At 38.1% G+C, this 15106-nt stretch overlaps 1 long non-coding RNA gene across 1 annotated transcript; it reads left to right on the top strand.

The window, feature by feature from the left end:
* Window positions 1-1996: 1996 nt before the first annotated feature.
* On the top strand, window positions 1997-2257 carry LOC136811579 (uncharacterized). The gene is made up of 2 exons (XR_010847248.1): window positions 1997-2029; window positions 2228-2257. It is a non-coding gene; the product is annotated as an uncharacterized lncRNA (long non-coding RNA).
* Window positions 2258-15106: the final 12849 nt, after the last annotated feature.

The following is a 15106-nucleotide window of genomic DNA, read 5'->3' as shown; positions in this document are numbered from 1 at the left end:
ACGTTTTTAAAACGCTAAAAATTATCGAAAAAATCAATTTGAAAGTATTTTATCCACGTAGTATGACTATCTAAAACGTCAAAATCTAGCCACGTGCTTTCCACGTGCTTTCGAAGTTTGCGTCGTGTACAACGCAGACCAGAAAATACCGCAACATTACATATCATATTATAAGCTTATATTATCAATAATGCACTTTTAGTGCTATATGTATGTATGCCATGTATCAACACTCGGTAAATTCCGCAACATCGTTCATGCACATCCGCATATAACCTCAATGGCCAAATACTTGAACATGTGGAAGAAGAGAAAGACCTCGGGGTTACATTTGGCGAGCCACTATCCTTCGAACTGCGCATCACAACCAAGGTTAATAAGGCAAATAGTATTGTTAGTTTAATTCCCAGAAGCTTCTCCTACCTAAATAAAGATATTTTCAAGGCCCTATAGGCACACAATGCACGTTCGTCATCACCTTGAATATGGCCAAGCAGTCTGGACACCTTAAGTACTTGAAGAGAAATTCAGTTCAAAGGAGAGCGAGTAAGTTGATCGATGGTTTCCAAAACTTAGAACACCAAGAACGTTTGCGCAGACTCGATCTTCCGACGCTTGTATATAGACAAGGGCGGAACGATATGATTAAAATATATAAATATTTCAACGTCTACGATAGATCTTCACTACACAAAATCTTTCAGCACCAGACGCGTGTCACAAGGAACCATGAACACGACCTTCAACTTGTTGAACGAATCCCAGAATTCTCGAACAATTGGTCCTTGGAATAATCTACCAGCCGACGTCGTCAAATCCAAAGCCGTGTTCCAATTCAAGGTTAACCTGGACGAAGCATGGAAAGAAAGAACGCAAAGATTCCAGCAACCAAGCAGGATAGAAAAGAACTTTGGAATTCCGGACTTAACATAACGAATTTTTTCTAAACAACTTTATTGTAGATCCTTTCGGAGAGGCAGAAATGCCTGCGAAGGGAAATCCATTAAATAAAATAAATGAATAAATGTATGTTATATGTTATGGGTAATACTAAAATACGCAACCAGCCACAACCAGCCACAACCAGCCACAACCAGCCACAACCAGCCACAACCAGCCACAACCAGCCACAACCAGCCACAATCAGCCACAACCGCCCAACCAGCCACAACCACAACCAGCCACAACCAGCCACAACAATCACCACAACCAGCCACAAAGCCACAACCAGCCACAATCAGCCACAACCAGCTACAACCAGCCACAACCAGCCACAACCACCCAGAAAAAGGTACAACCACCCAGGAAAAAAGGTACAACCAGCCACAACCACCCAGAAAAAGGTACAATCAGCCAGGAAAAAGGTACAATCAGCCAGAAAAAAGGTACAATCAGCCACAACCACCCACAACCACCCAGAAAAAGGTACAACCACCCAAGGAAAAAAAAGGTACAAAAACACCACCACCCCAAAAACCCAAAACCACCCAGAAAAAGGTACAACCACCCAAGAAAAGGTACAACCACCCAGAAAAAGGTACAAACCACCCAAGAAAAGGTACAACCAGCCAGGAAAAAAGGTACAACCAGCCAGAAAAAAGGTACAATCAGCCACAACCACCCACAACCACCCAGAAAAAGGTACAATCAGCCAGAAAAAAGGTACAACCAGTCAGGAAAAAAGATACAACCACCCAGGAAAAGGTACAACCACCCCGGAAAATAGGTACAACCAGCCACAACCACCCAGAAAAAGGTACAATCAGCCAGAAAAAAGGTACAATCAGCCAAAACCACCCACAACCACCCAGAAAAAGGTTACACCAACCCAGAAAAAGGGACACCACCAAACCACCACAACCACCCAGAAAAAGGTACAACCACCCAGAAAAAGGTACAACCACCCAAGAAAAGGTACAACCACCCAGAAAAAGGTACAAACCACCCAAGAAAAGGTACAACCAGCCAGGACCAAAAAGGTACAACACCACAACACACCCAGAAAAAGGCACAACCACCCAGAAAAAAGGTACAACCACCCAGAAAAAAAGGCACACAACCACCCAGAAAAAGGTACAATCAGCCAGAAAAAAGGTACAATCAGCCAAAACCACCCACAACCACCCAGAAAAAGGTACAACCAGCCAGAAAAAAGGCACAATCAGCCACAACCACCTAGAAAAAGGTACAACCACCCAGAAAAAGGTACAACCACCCAGGAAAAAAGGTACAACCAGCCACAACCACCCAGAAAAAGGTACAACCACCTAAAAAAAGGTACAACCACCCAAGAAAAGGTACAACCACCCAGAAAAAGGTACAACCACCCAAGAAAAGGTACAACCACCCACAACCCAAATTGAAAGACTTATACTGTAACATTTTTCAAATCAACCCTTTTCCTTGATCTTTTATTTCAAAGGTTTAGAAAGTTCCATATTCAGCCCTCATAGACCTCATATTTTTATTATATCAAAAGGTTCTGTAATGAATACAATATCTATTTGCCAAAAAAGGTATTTTTTTCTTTTCTGTATGAAAATGTAAAGATGCAATTGTTAGAATATCACATAAAAATTTCCACAAATAGAAATAAAAGTGAGATATAACACTAGTACTGAAATAAAACATTACTCTAAATGATAATCGATACTATTTTCTAAAGTCATTAAAAAATGATTTCCACAAAAATTACTTCCCTTAATATTTGAACTAAAGTCTATTCGAAAAATTGACAGTTTGCAAACTTCAATACATTTTTCTTGAAGGGAAAAAATACAACTAGAAGTAATACCTCGTTGAGAAGAACTGAGCTCGCTCAAAAGTGTTTTCTTTTCAGGTTTTTCATATCCTTCATTGAGCAAAAATGGCTTCTGGATTCTTCAAAAAATGGCTTCTGATCCCAGAAAGGTATAAACAATCTGAAAACATATTTGAAATCGGCGCAGTACAAAGTTTCAGAAGGTACGGTTTTTGATCAAGTAGGAAAAATCTTAAATTTTTTTCCTGTTCATTTTCTACCTTCTTTATTGAATTTAAACAATGGTGAAATTGTTAAAAACTTGAATCAACTTTGACATAACCATAACCTTGATTGTTAAATAAAGGCTTAACAAAAAACAATAGGTTAACAGAAGAAAGCAAAAGGATAACAAATATATATATTTTCTTTTTGAAAATGATCAAAATGATAACATGATAAAATGATGAAAACTAGGGAGATAACGGGTTGTAACAAAACATGCAGGACAACAAAACCTAAAGCGAGAGAAAGTTACTTCAACTATTAATAAGGATAGACAGAAGGTCAACTCCAGCATGAGGGAAGTCTCCTGGACGAAATTTCTGATCTGGAGTTGACCAAAAACAAAGTCAAACAAAACCAACAACTTCTCACAATCAACACCCAAGTCTACTAACATGCACCAACCTTTAGGGCAAAGGGGTATGTACAAATTATTTAAAATGAGCCAGTCATATGCCTGGTGTCTTAACAAAACAGTTAGGAAATTCAAGATGAAATCTTTGAGGGCTGAATATGGAACTTTCTCAACCTTTGAAATCAAATATAAAGGAAAAGGGTTGTTGATTTGAAAAATGTTGTGGTATGAGTCTTTAAATTTGGGTTGCGGGTGGTTGTACCTTTTTTCCTGGGTGGTTGTACCTTTTCCTGGGTGGTTGTACCATTTTCTGGGTGGTTGTGGCTGATTGTACCTTTTTTCTGGCTGGTTGTACCTTTTTCTGGTGTGGTTGTACCTTTTTCGGGGGTTTGGGTGTGGTTTTGTACCTGGGTGGTTGTACTTTCCTGGGTGGTTTGCCTTTTTGGGGGGGGTGTACCTTTTTCTGGGTGGTTGTGGCTGGTTGTACCTTTTTTCCTGGTGGTTTGTACCTTTTTCTGGGTGGTTGTATCTTTTTCTGGGTGGTTGTGGGTGGTTGTGGCTGATTGTACCCTTTTTTCCTGGGTGGTTGTACCTTTTTCTGGGTGGTTGTGGCTGATTGTACCTTTTTTCTGGCTGGTTGTACCTTTTTCTGGCTGGTTGTGGCTGGTTGTACCTTTTTTCCTGGGTGGTTGTACCTTTTTCTGGCTGGTTATACCTTTTTCTGGGTGATTGTTGCTGATTGTACCTTTTTTCTGGCTGGTTACCTTTTTTGGGTGGTTGGCTGGTACTTTTTTTGGGTGGTTGTACCTTTTCTGGCTGGTTGTGGGTGGTTGTGCTATTGTTGTAACCTTTTTTTCTGGCTGGTTGTACCTTTTTTTTCTGGGGTGTTGGGCTGTTTGTACCTTTTTTCTGGTGGTTGTACCTTTTTCTGGTGGTGGTGGGTGGTTGTGGCTGATTGTGATTGTACCTTTTTTCTGGCTGGTTGTACCTTTTCTGGCTGGTTGTGGGTGGTTGTGGCTGATTGTACCTTTTTTCTGGCTGATTGTACCTTTTTCTGGGTGGTTGTGGCTGGTTGTACCTTTTTTCCTGGGTGGTTGTACCTTTTTCTGGGTGGTTGTGGGTGGTTGTGGCTGATTGTACCTTTTTCTGGCTGATTGTACCTTTTTCTGGGTGATTGTACCTTTTTCTGGGTGGTTGTGGCTGGTTGTACCTTTTTTCCTGGGTGGTTGTACCTTTTTCTGGGTGGTTGTGGGTGGTTGTGGCTGATTGTACCTTTTTTCTGGCTGATTGTACCTTTTTCTGGGTGGTTGTGGCTGGTTGTACCTTTTTTTTTTCTGGGTGGTTGTACCTTTTTTCTGGGTGGTTGTGGTGGTTGTGGCTGATTGTTACCTTTTTTCTGGCTGATTGTACCTTTTTCTTTACCTTTTTCTTGATTGTCTTTTTCTGGGTGGTTGTACCTTTTTCTGGGTGGTTGTGGCTGGTTGTACCTTTTTTCCTGGGTGGTTGTACCTTTTTCTGGGTGGTTGTGGGTGGTTGTGGCTGATTGTACCTTTTTTCTGGCTGATTGTACCTTTTTCTGGGTGGTTGTGGCTGGTTGTACCTTTTTTCCTGGGTGGTTGTACCTTTTTCTGGGTGGTTGTGGGTGGTTGTGGCTGATTGTACCTTTTTTCTGGCTGATTGTACCTTTTTCTGGGTGGTTGTGGCTGGTTGTACCTATTTTCCTGGTTGGTTGTACCTTTTTCTGGGTGGTTGTACCTTTTTCTGGGTGGTTGTGGCTGGTTGTGGCTGACTGGTTGGTGGCTGATTGTGGCGTTGTGGCTGGTTGTGGCTGATTGTGGCTGGTTGTGGCTGGTTGTGGCTGGTTGTGGCTGATTGTGGCTGGTTGTGGCTGATTGTGGCTGGTTGCGTATTTTAGTATTACCCTATATGTTATACGTAAGTAATATACATATTACAATTTCCATCGCTTGAAAACCGAGCTTTTCTCAAGAAAATGATAGTACGGCTATTGTTAAGTCATATCTCATTATATCCCCCTCCATCACCTTGATTATGAATATAATTTTAAATGGATAATAACGAAAAAAAGATGGTACTTTATAAATGTGTCAATAATTTTCCGCCTACCATTATGAATTTCTAATCCAAATAACGTAATTGTACTCGAGTATCTCTTACAGTAGCGTAGACAGGTGGGCCGCAAAATTTGTGTAGGAGAGCAGATTTTCATGACACAGTAATTTTCTACTAATACTGTGAATATATAATTACAGTGTCATAAAAATCTGCTCTCCTTCACAGATTTTGCACCCTTCCTGTCTACGCTAGTGTTCTAAAACCAGTATCTTGCAGCATTTAATCGTTATTCAATCTATATCCAGTCATATAATTAGCATCTATTGAGCATGAAAAAACATTTTGCTATAAATTGATTCAGAGGCCTTATATTTTATGATTTTGTTGACAATATTTTCATGATAATACTATTCGTACCTTATCGGCCCTTTTTACGCCGGCCCCTTTTACCCCGGCCCTTTTAACACCGGCCCTTATGACGCCACGAGCCCAAAAATAACGCCAATAAGGGCCGGTGTAAGAATGGCCGATACGTTATATAATTGTTTCAGACATACTATACCAGTACTATTACATGTGTTATATAGTACGTGTAATGAATTATACGTCATGATATCGTTATATTTTTTTCCGGTCTGAACTTGTATTCACATAGTGCGCTTGTTCGCCAGAAAAATATTTATGTTTATGATGTTGTTGTTTCTTCCAATTCTGAGTGGGCCGCCGCGGTTAAAAAATGCTCGCGCGCACCTATCGTTTTATCTATTCTGTTGCGACTTGTAGTATTGATTTTTACGTTTTAGTTTTTACAAAGTAAACAATGGAAAACGTATAACATGAGCATTTTTATTTTTCTTATAAGCATCTACTTTATAAGCATAAAATCATGCAATCTCGTCTCTTGATAGACGGTGTTATACCGTTCGGTTATTAGTTCTTACAAAAAACAAGGGACTGTGCATAATATGAGCTTATTTATTTTCTTATAAGCACCTACTTTATAAGAATCAAATCAATAACTCTTGAGAAACAGCCATATATCTTTCGGTAATCAGCTCTTACAAAGTAAACAAGGGACAGTGCACATTATGAGCATGTTTATTGTTCTTATAAGCATCTAGTTTTAAGAATCAGATCAACAACTCTTGATAGACAGCTTTATATCTTCCGATAATTAGTTCCTACGAAAACAAGAGATATCAAGATATTTTACTGTGCGCGCTAAGCTGTACACCTCGTTTTTTTGTCAGCCAATCAGAGAGAAGAAAAACATTTGATTTTGGTGTTTTTTCTTGTCAAAACATTTTCGATATTGTGCTGCTCACAATGGTTTCAAAGGAACGAGACAAGTGCTCAGTGAATATAAATTTCTAGCTGTGCGCTTATTGGATATGAATGGTGCTCCAATAAAACGATCTGGTGGAATGCGGTCTTCAGACGTTCATTCTCGATTATGAATGCGTTCGCAGGGCATTCATAACGACAGCTACTTGCTAGTTATAGAAAATTATGGATTCTTAAAGGATATCCAGTTTTTTTTTGAAACATTGTATTACAATAGTCCCCCAATTATATGAGTGTTCTCCCAAATTATGCAATTCTTTAAATCCCAATCCAAGGCCTGGAAAAAAGGTATCATCTCTTGAATAAAAGGTAATCGCTAAATCTTTGTTAAATGCATAGCATTACTTTGAAGGTTTTCTCTTTCTCTTTCTCTTTAAAGAAGGCAAGGTTTCTATTTCTCACAGGAAAAACCAGAAGCAGCCGGCGGAGAGATTTTTTGGAAATATGTGTTCTTATCTTATAGGAGACCACATGTTACGACCTTCAATTTTTTCATACAAATGATGTGATTTCTAGGAAACCTTTATCGCAGTATTTGTCTCCCTAAACATATTACTATTTTATGGTTTGATGATGTGTTCTAAAATCTAGAAAAAACATTTTGCCAAGATATACTTGTAAGATATTTATTTTCTCCACGAAAGATGAGTTCTGAAAATTTCTAGGGTTACTATAGGCAACAAGATTACATCTGTTTTCTCCTCCAACTCTGAACCATAGTAACTCCCAACAGTACCCTTAAACTCCCTTACCCACAAAAAGAAAAGACACAGTGTTTTTTTAAATGTTGGTGTTCGGGTTCTTTTGTCAGCACTGAGGATACTCTTGACAGCGAATAAAATACAAGGCGTTTGCTCGTTGAGTACAGTATAAAAATTTTCCAGCTTGAATGTCATTGTTGTTTCATCAAAATGAATAGTGATTGCGAACCGGCCGGATGCGCCACAAACCCCTTCATGAGAGGAAATACATATTCCTCGTCCCAATGCATGGTCGCGTCCTCGAGGGTTAAGGCACTATTCTTAAGTCTCTTGTAATTACCAATATCTCAATAGTTTGTTTAGTGGTAATATTGAACATCAATTGTCCACATTCTGGTATATTATCGTATCGTTTGGTAAGTTCTGGTTCCTTCCTGGAGTATAAGTTCCGGTGATGACTCGCGTATCGTTTGGTCTCGTATATCCGGTTCGCCCAATTGATCGTTAGTCGTTTGCTGGATCGGCTACGGGCTTCGTGGCTTGTTGTCTCCGTTTATCGTCGTCATATCACATGAAAGAAATTATAAAGTATATGTAAGTAAGGTTGATGTCCAGAGTCCTCGACCCGAGATGTTGTTTTGGAAAAAATCTACCATTTTTCAAACCATCGCATATCTCTTCTGAGCATGAGTACTCGGACCCAGATCTCTCAGACGCCCAACCACCCGTTCTTTATCACGCCCCGACGCCCTACTATTTGAGTACGAGATCGCGGAGAAACTAATTTTCGCTCTATCTTCGACTGCGCGAAAATACGCTTCTCTTGATTATACACCCCTCTTTAAAATATGTGTTCTAGGGTTACCTAGACAACAAGAACACATAGTTAATTTTAGAGGTATTTTCATGTTTTTTTAATAGTTTCATAAACTTTGATGGATTTTAGAATATATTTCATTGTTATGTTGTTATCTTATAATTTTTGAAAACGAAAGTGATGAAATAAAACAATCATCGCTGAGATGATGTGATGAGTTCCGTTTTATCTGGCACCCAGATGGTGAAATTTTCATCCGACACGCTATAGCTCTGAAGGTTGGGAAAATTTTCACCATCTCGAAGGTTTACATTACGGAATTTAGCGAGACCGTAATTGAAAATTTGTGTGGAGCTTGGAAACGATCAATCGCTAGCTAGTACCAGATGCAAAATCTACGGCAAATCGCTTTAGATGCTTTTCTGAAAATTATGACAAATCTGGTAGTGGTGCGGAATCATGTGCTAGCCTTGAAGTTAATAACAAATCTAAATAACAAATATAAACAAACCCTAGTTTTAGCCTAATTGTAATTCACATAAAATTGCAACTTAAAACATGAATTTCTTGCTAATTCCTACTTGCTTGGACATAGTGGATAAAGATTACACTTATCTTTATAGTCTCAGGACCTTAAAACCAAGTAAAGGTGGATTTTCAACGTGTAGATTTTACAAAATGGCCTGGATGGCAAACAAAGTGAAGTTTCATCAACAAATTGTAAATATGATACAAAATACTTCTACAGAACCTTAACCAAGATATGCTAGTTAATATTAAGCCATATTTGTATCTTTCTAAAGACATATTTGTCTGTTTTGTACATGTTTGTACTGCTGCTAGAGATTTTGACTGTTGTAGGACCCACCAGGCACTCCGGAAACGTCCGGAGCAAAAAGTGACGTTTTTTCATACTATGGAACACCGAAAGATTCCGGAGCACTTCTGGTGTTCTGGAGGTAGATTTTCGGCGATTGGTCTGCACCGGAACTCCAGAACTTTCTGGAGAAGATATTTGCGATATAATTACGATAGCGCTCGCTGTGCTATTCATGTGAAAACTAACTGCGCACGCGCGTATTTTAAAAAAATCAACCGACTCATGGAAGTGAAACCTCACGTTTTTTCGATACTTTCGATACTTCGACCAGTGATGCTTCCGAATATAATGTGACAAATTCAATTTCATTATTGGCTTAACAATCATATCAATATTTTGAATATTTTTTGTAAGTGTAACCATGTTTAGCCGGTTTTTTAGAACGTGTTAAAAATCACTTGCTCCGGAAGCACCGGAAGAGCTCTGGAATTTTCCGGAGAGAAAAATCAAAGACTTTGGAAAAATAGTGTTTTTTAGCTGCTCCGGAAAACTCCGGAAGTTTCCGGCCCGAAGGTCCATTCTCGCTACATATAAAAATACAATAATAGTCATATGAAAACTTTTATTACCAACCTCGTTCCCTGTGTATTATCAGCTTTTTTATTGCTTACTACTTAATATTCTCTGGCGGCGTCTATCAGTAACGTAAATTAAGCCTGGAATACACGGGGACGAGGTTGTTTTATTACATGCTAATTTATATTTCTATTTCTATTACTATTTCTATAACCTAAACTAGGGGATTGTCGGATTGAGCAACAATTTTCTCAACCTACACAGCTAAGAGCAGTTGAACCCGACTGGGGAAGCGGTATCAAAGGCCGTCTATCTATCATTCCTCTCCGATGGGAAATTAGCCCGGTCCTTTATTATCAGGGGGGATAAGGGTCAGAATTCGCCAGAAAATCGGCCGTCGAAATAGTTCCTCGCTCGCTCGGCGGAATAGTCGTCTGGCCGGCGGAACTGTTATCTGGCCGGTACGGTGGAAATTCGGCCGTCAGAATAGTCATCCGTCTGTCAGAACAGTTATCCGGCCGCCGAAAAAGTCCCGGCCCGTGGAAAATTGGCCGTCGGAAAAGTTATCCGGTCCACGGAAATTGAGGTCGAGTTATTTTTTAGACTATGTTATAGTCTAAGACGAATCACTATCTAAGAAAAAAGCCCAAAAGAAGCCGAAGAAAATTCGCAAACGGGTTTTTTTGCCGAAAAGAGTTAACAGTCGGTAGAGTTGCCGGTCTTTTTCTTCGAAACTCTCCCGCCGATTTTTTTTCCGTATACCGCCATAACGCCATACCGCCATTTTTTTCCGCCTTTACTATCACTGTAACGGACGATAACATCGTCTAGTTATTTTTTTGAGTTATGAAAAACCGAATTGTTGCATCCTTTTTTGTAATTGTAATTTTTGGCTTGATTATAATAACCTCTTATCAACAATCTGGTACTCGGGAAAACCGAGTTATATAATAGTTTAAGGAAATTTAAATAGGTAATCTAAAAGTTATTCAATTTAAAATAACAAATAACCTTTTCCCCCCTGATACTTTTTAGGGGGGGGTTTCACTTTTACGGTACGACGGTATTGGGCCTCTTACCACCGGTAAATCGGTATTACGAAAAAAAAACGACGGGATTACGGTATTTCATTTTCTACCGGTATCGGTAAATTGCCTGTTTTTTTGTCGGTATTTCGATATTTTTATCAATAAAAAACGGTATTTCGGTATAAAACTATTTACCTTTTAGTTTCTGCACGAGTTTCATGCAGAAAATTGTTCAAAAAAGATATGTCTATTCCACTATTTAACCAGTAAAATTTTCTTCCTCGCTTCGCTCGCACAATCTTGGATGTCCTATTGACTTATTGTCATGGTGAGGTTATTCAAAATAAGCAAAACTTTACGATATCTACCTAAACAAATAAGTTTTTTTTCTGCGGGCACATTTTTTTAATGACAACTTTTGTGATGCAAATACTGCATCCAACGAATGAGTCTAAAGTCTATTCACGATAAGTGTGCACTCTTTTTTCTTTTACCTATAACTTTTGAAGGAATTCTTCAATCTTTATAAATTTGGTATCATTGGAAAGATATTAGTGAGTGGAACAATTTGAAATAAAAAAATCTTTAAAAAAATTCTAAAAATGAAGATGAAAAAGAAGAAGAAAAAAATGAAGATCTTGTAGAAAAGTGCTATAACTTTCATTTTTACTAGAGAGATTCTTTGATCTTAGGAGATCATCACTGTGAAGAAATTTCATTAAAATGTTTATTCAATATAAAGTTATGATACAAAGTTAATAAGTGGTTGACCCCAAAAAAAAACAGCAAAAACTGCAGAAAACAGCGTTTTTAGACGTCAATCAGCTTATAACTTTGTTTGATATCTTTTGACTGAATAAATATTTTTGAGAATTTTTTTCACAGTGATGACGTTCGATGATTAAAGATTCACTTCAGTGAAAATGATAGTTACAGCACTTTTCTACAAGATCTTCATTTTTTTCTTCTTCATTTTCATCTTCATTTTTATAATCTTCTTAAAGTTTTTTTTATTTCAAATTGTTCCACTCACTAATATCTTTCCAATGATACCAAATTTATAAAGATTGAAGAATTCCTTCAAAAGTTATAGGTAAATGAAAAAAGAGTGCACACTTATTGTGAATAGACTTTAGATAAAATTTCTCCGTCAGCACTAAATGATAATAGTCGTCTCTCCGTATTCACTTATATTGCTACTACAATACAATACACTGATACTGCAGTAACTTAGAGACAGTAAAGGCGGTATTTACTGCTTCAATAATTAGTAAAAGTAGGTAGTTCTAAAAACATCTTGTGCAGCATCGAACGATTAAAAAATAATTCACATCATGATGCACGTCATTCACATCATGATGAGTTTTCAGGCAATCTAGGCATTCTAAATTTTAAATTTTTTCTTGGGCGAAACTCTTGAAACGCCGCACCGGGTACGGCAGGTACGTCGCTCGCCGTACCATATTTTTGCCAACAAATGGTCAGTGTTAAATAAAATCAAACATTGTGAAGGCATACTTGGCTAACAAGAGCGTATTAAGGCCGTTTTTCAATAACAAAGGAGAGCGAAAATTGTCGAAAAATTTTCGCCCTTGCTTCGCTCGCGTTCTTATTTTCCATTTATTTTCTTTCCTCCCATACGGAGGGGTTAAACTTTAGAATTCGCGTCCTCGAGTCACACCACAGCACCACCTCTATGAAGCCTGTGTTGAAGTCTACGGTCTACAGTCTATTATTGGCCCCAAACCTCGATTTTAAATTAATTCTCAATATAAAAGACATCTTACAGGTCTGCGAGGAAGAAATTATTGGGGGAAAGGCTTAATTTTGCATTTGCCTCCAGTAACAAGCAAGTAACTTTGGCACGGCAGACCTAAAATATTGCTTTATGAAAGCTCAAATAGCTGTAAAAGAGGCCTTAAAAATTCGACGATATCGAGAATAAGGTCACAAAACAAGCAAAAAACTTTATATATTGGCGAGAATCTTTGGTATAAGCATAGATATATAAAAGCGTGTAGCGCTGGTTAGTTACTAGCGCCCACGGCACCCGGTCGGCGGTTAAGGTATTACCTGGAACATAAATTCCTTCATTATGTCCTTCTTTGGGGGAGTAGGAAGCTCAAACTTATTGCTACGCGCTTTTATATATCTATGGTATAAGAATAGTACAAGACTTGTTTGTACAGTTTCTAATTTGTTACTACACAATAGATTTGATAACTGAAAATTCATTATTTTCGAAAAAAAACATAAATATAATATCGGTATCGGTATTAGGCTTCCTTCACCGACGGTATTACGTTATTTGACCCAAAATTTTGTCGGTATGACGGTATTTAAGACCCCTGAAACCCCCCCTTTTTAGAGCTTTAGCGTGGGCGGCCGCTAATCCGCCCTCCCTCGGAATAACCCATTCCGATAAACTCCGATATATTCCGAGATCGGGTCTCGAGGGTAATCTCAAAAAAACAAAACAAAACGGAAAACTGCTCAAGCTGGCTGACAGCGCTGATGCATTTCAGTTTTGAATTTTTGGAAATCCATCTTTGGAAGAACCCTGCAAATAACAAAACAAACAATGCTTTTTTTTGGCATGGCGTTATTCCTTTCTTGGTAGGTAGGTATCCAAATCAAGTAACTCTGACTTGATCAAATACACGAAATGATATCTTTTGAGGGAATTGATTTGGAAATAGAAATGGATAGATGGCGGTTTTATATTCAATATTTCAATTTACTGTAGCTATTACCAGACGGGTGTCAATCGAATCGAACCCGAAACATCGACGCAATTGAAACAATCGATATTGAAATCGTGTCGAACGCAAATCGCAATCGATTTACCCAGGATTTGATGTTCGATTGCTTCGATTACGTTCGATTGTAGTTACGTTCAATTGTATTCGTTTACGTTTGATTGATTCAATTGTATTAGATTTTATTCGCTTTAGTATGGTACTTAAGCAGTGTAGCTGGAACCTCGATATTCCAGGATTAAAAACTAATACTGTTATCTTTTTTTCTTTAAAGAATCACAGCCCTCAACTTCGATAAATTAACACATTTCCTCAGAAACTTTTAAATTATCTGCCATTAGGACTTTCTGAACCGTCCGAAATTAACCAATCGGGTTAGGTATCAGAATTCCTATGGGAGTTCTTTTCAGAGTTTTGTAAAATAGCTAAGTCGGCAAAAAAACTTTTCCCAGGGGTTTGAGGAATAAATAGAACTGTTATCATTTGTTTTTACTTAACCATATATTAAAATTTGCGCTCAAAAATACTTAAATAAATAAGTTAATAATATTCAATATACTTACTTTTGGTTACTTTTGGTTACTTTTGGTTGTCTTCGAGCTTCATGCTCTGGCAAGAAACTTTCTGCTTCACACCACAATGCTGCATCCATCAAACCTGAATAAGGAAGGATGTCAGCAGCTAAACAGTTTTCATGTCAAGAATGGAGTTAGAGTCGGCTCTCCTGCACCCTGGTACATAATCTGTGGCTCGTCTGGGATCGATGAGGTGTCGTCTAGGAGAGTTTTGAACTTTTCGACTGTAACATTCTTCATATCTCTAATACTCTTGGGCATTGAATTGAATAATTTAGCACCTTGCACAACAGAGGTTTTATATGTAGTTGAACTATGGTGCGACACACATCCTTCCAAATCTTGGGAGTTCTTGAATTGAAATTATGTTGATGTTGGGACCCCAGATTTCAGCGCTTTTCCATGTATACAGGATCCGTATCTCCCTTTTCTTTAATGAGTAAAGTTTTAGCTTTTTCAGACATCCCAATAGTTTTTTGGAGTGCGTATTCTTTTGAGAAATGTTTTTGGATTTCTTCTAATCTTTGGGTAGAACTGACAGCACTTGGACCCATAGGACTGAGGCAATATTCAATGACGGAAACCAATGATTTAAAGAGGTAATATCATAGTTGGGGTAAACGCGAAGAGAAATCCGCAGATCCAGGAAATCAATTTTTGCTTCTCAATGCTGAATTTATTTGATGGTAAAGACAGCATCATCTGACATTAGTATCCCAGGTCCTTCACAAATTTCTCCTTTCGATATTTCTCCTGAAGGGGATTTGTAGTGATTTGGTTTTTATTTTCTTTTCTGGACCCATAGCGTAGAAGTTCAAACTTTGTGTGTAGTTTCATGTTTTTTTCTTAGTCCAGTCATAGACTTTTTCTAGTTTTTGAAGAATTTCACATCCTTTGTGTTTTGATTGATTTGGTGGCACGTGTATAATCAGCAAAATGAGTCATACACAGAATTACTTTTTCATCAATGTCAACCAATCAATATTAGAAAAAAGAGGTCCCAATACCTGCCTTGAGGGACTCCTGAAAT

Source organism: Clytia hemisphaerica, unplaced genomic scaffold, assembly GCF_902728285.1.
Source record: "Clytia hemisphaerica strain Z4C2 unplaced genomic scaffold, Clytia hemisphaerica genome assembly, whole genome shotgun sequence".
NCBI lineage: Eukaryota > Metazoa > Cnidaria > Hydrozoa > Leptothecata > Clytiidae > Clytia > Clytia hemisphaerica.
This window is presented reverse-complemented; position numbering and strand designations above follow the sequence as displayed.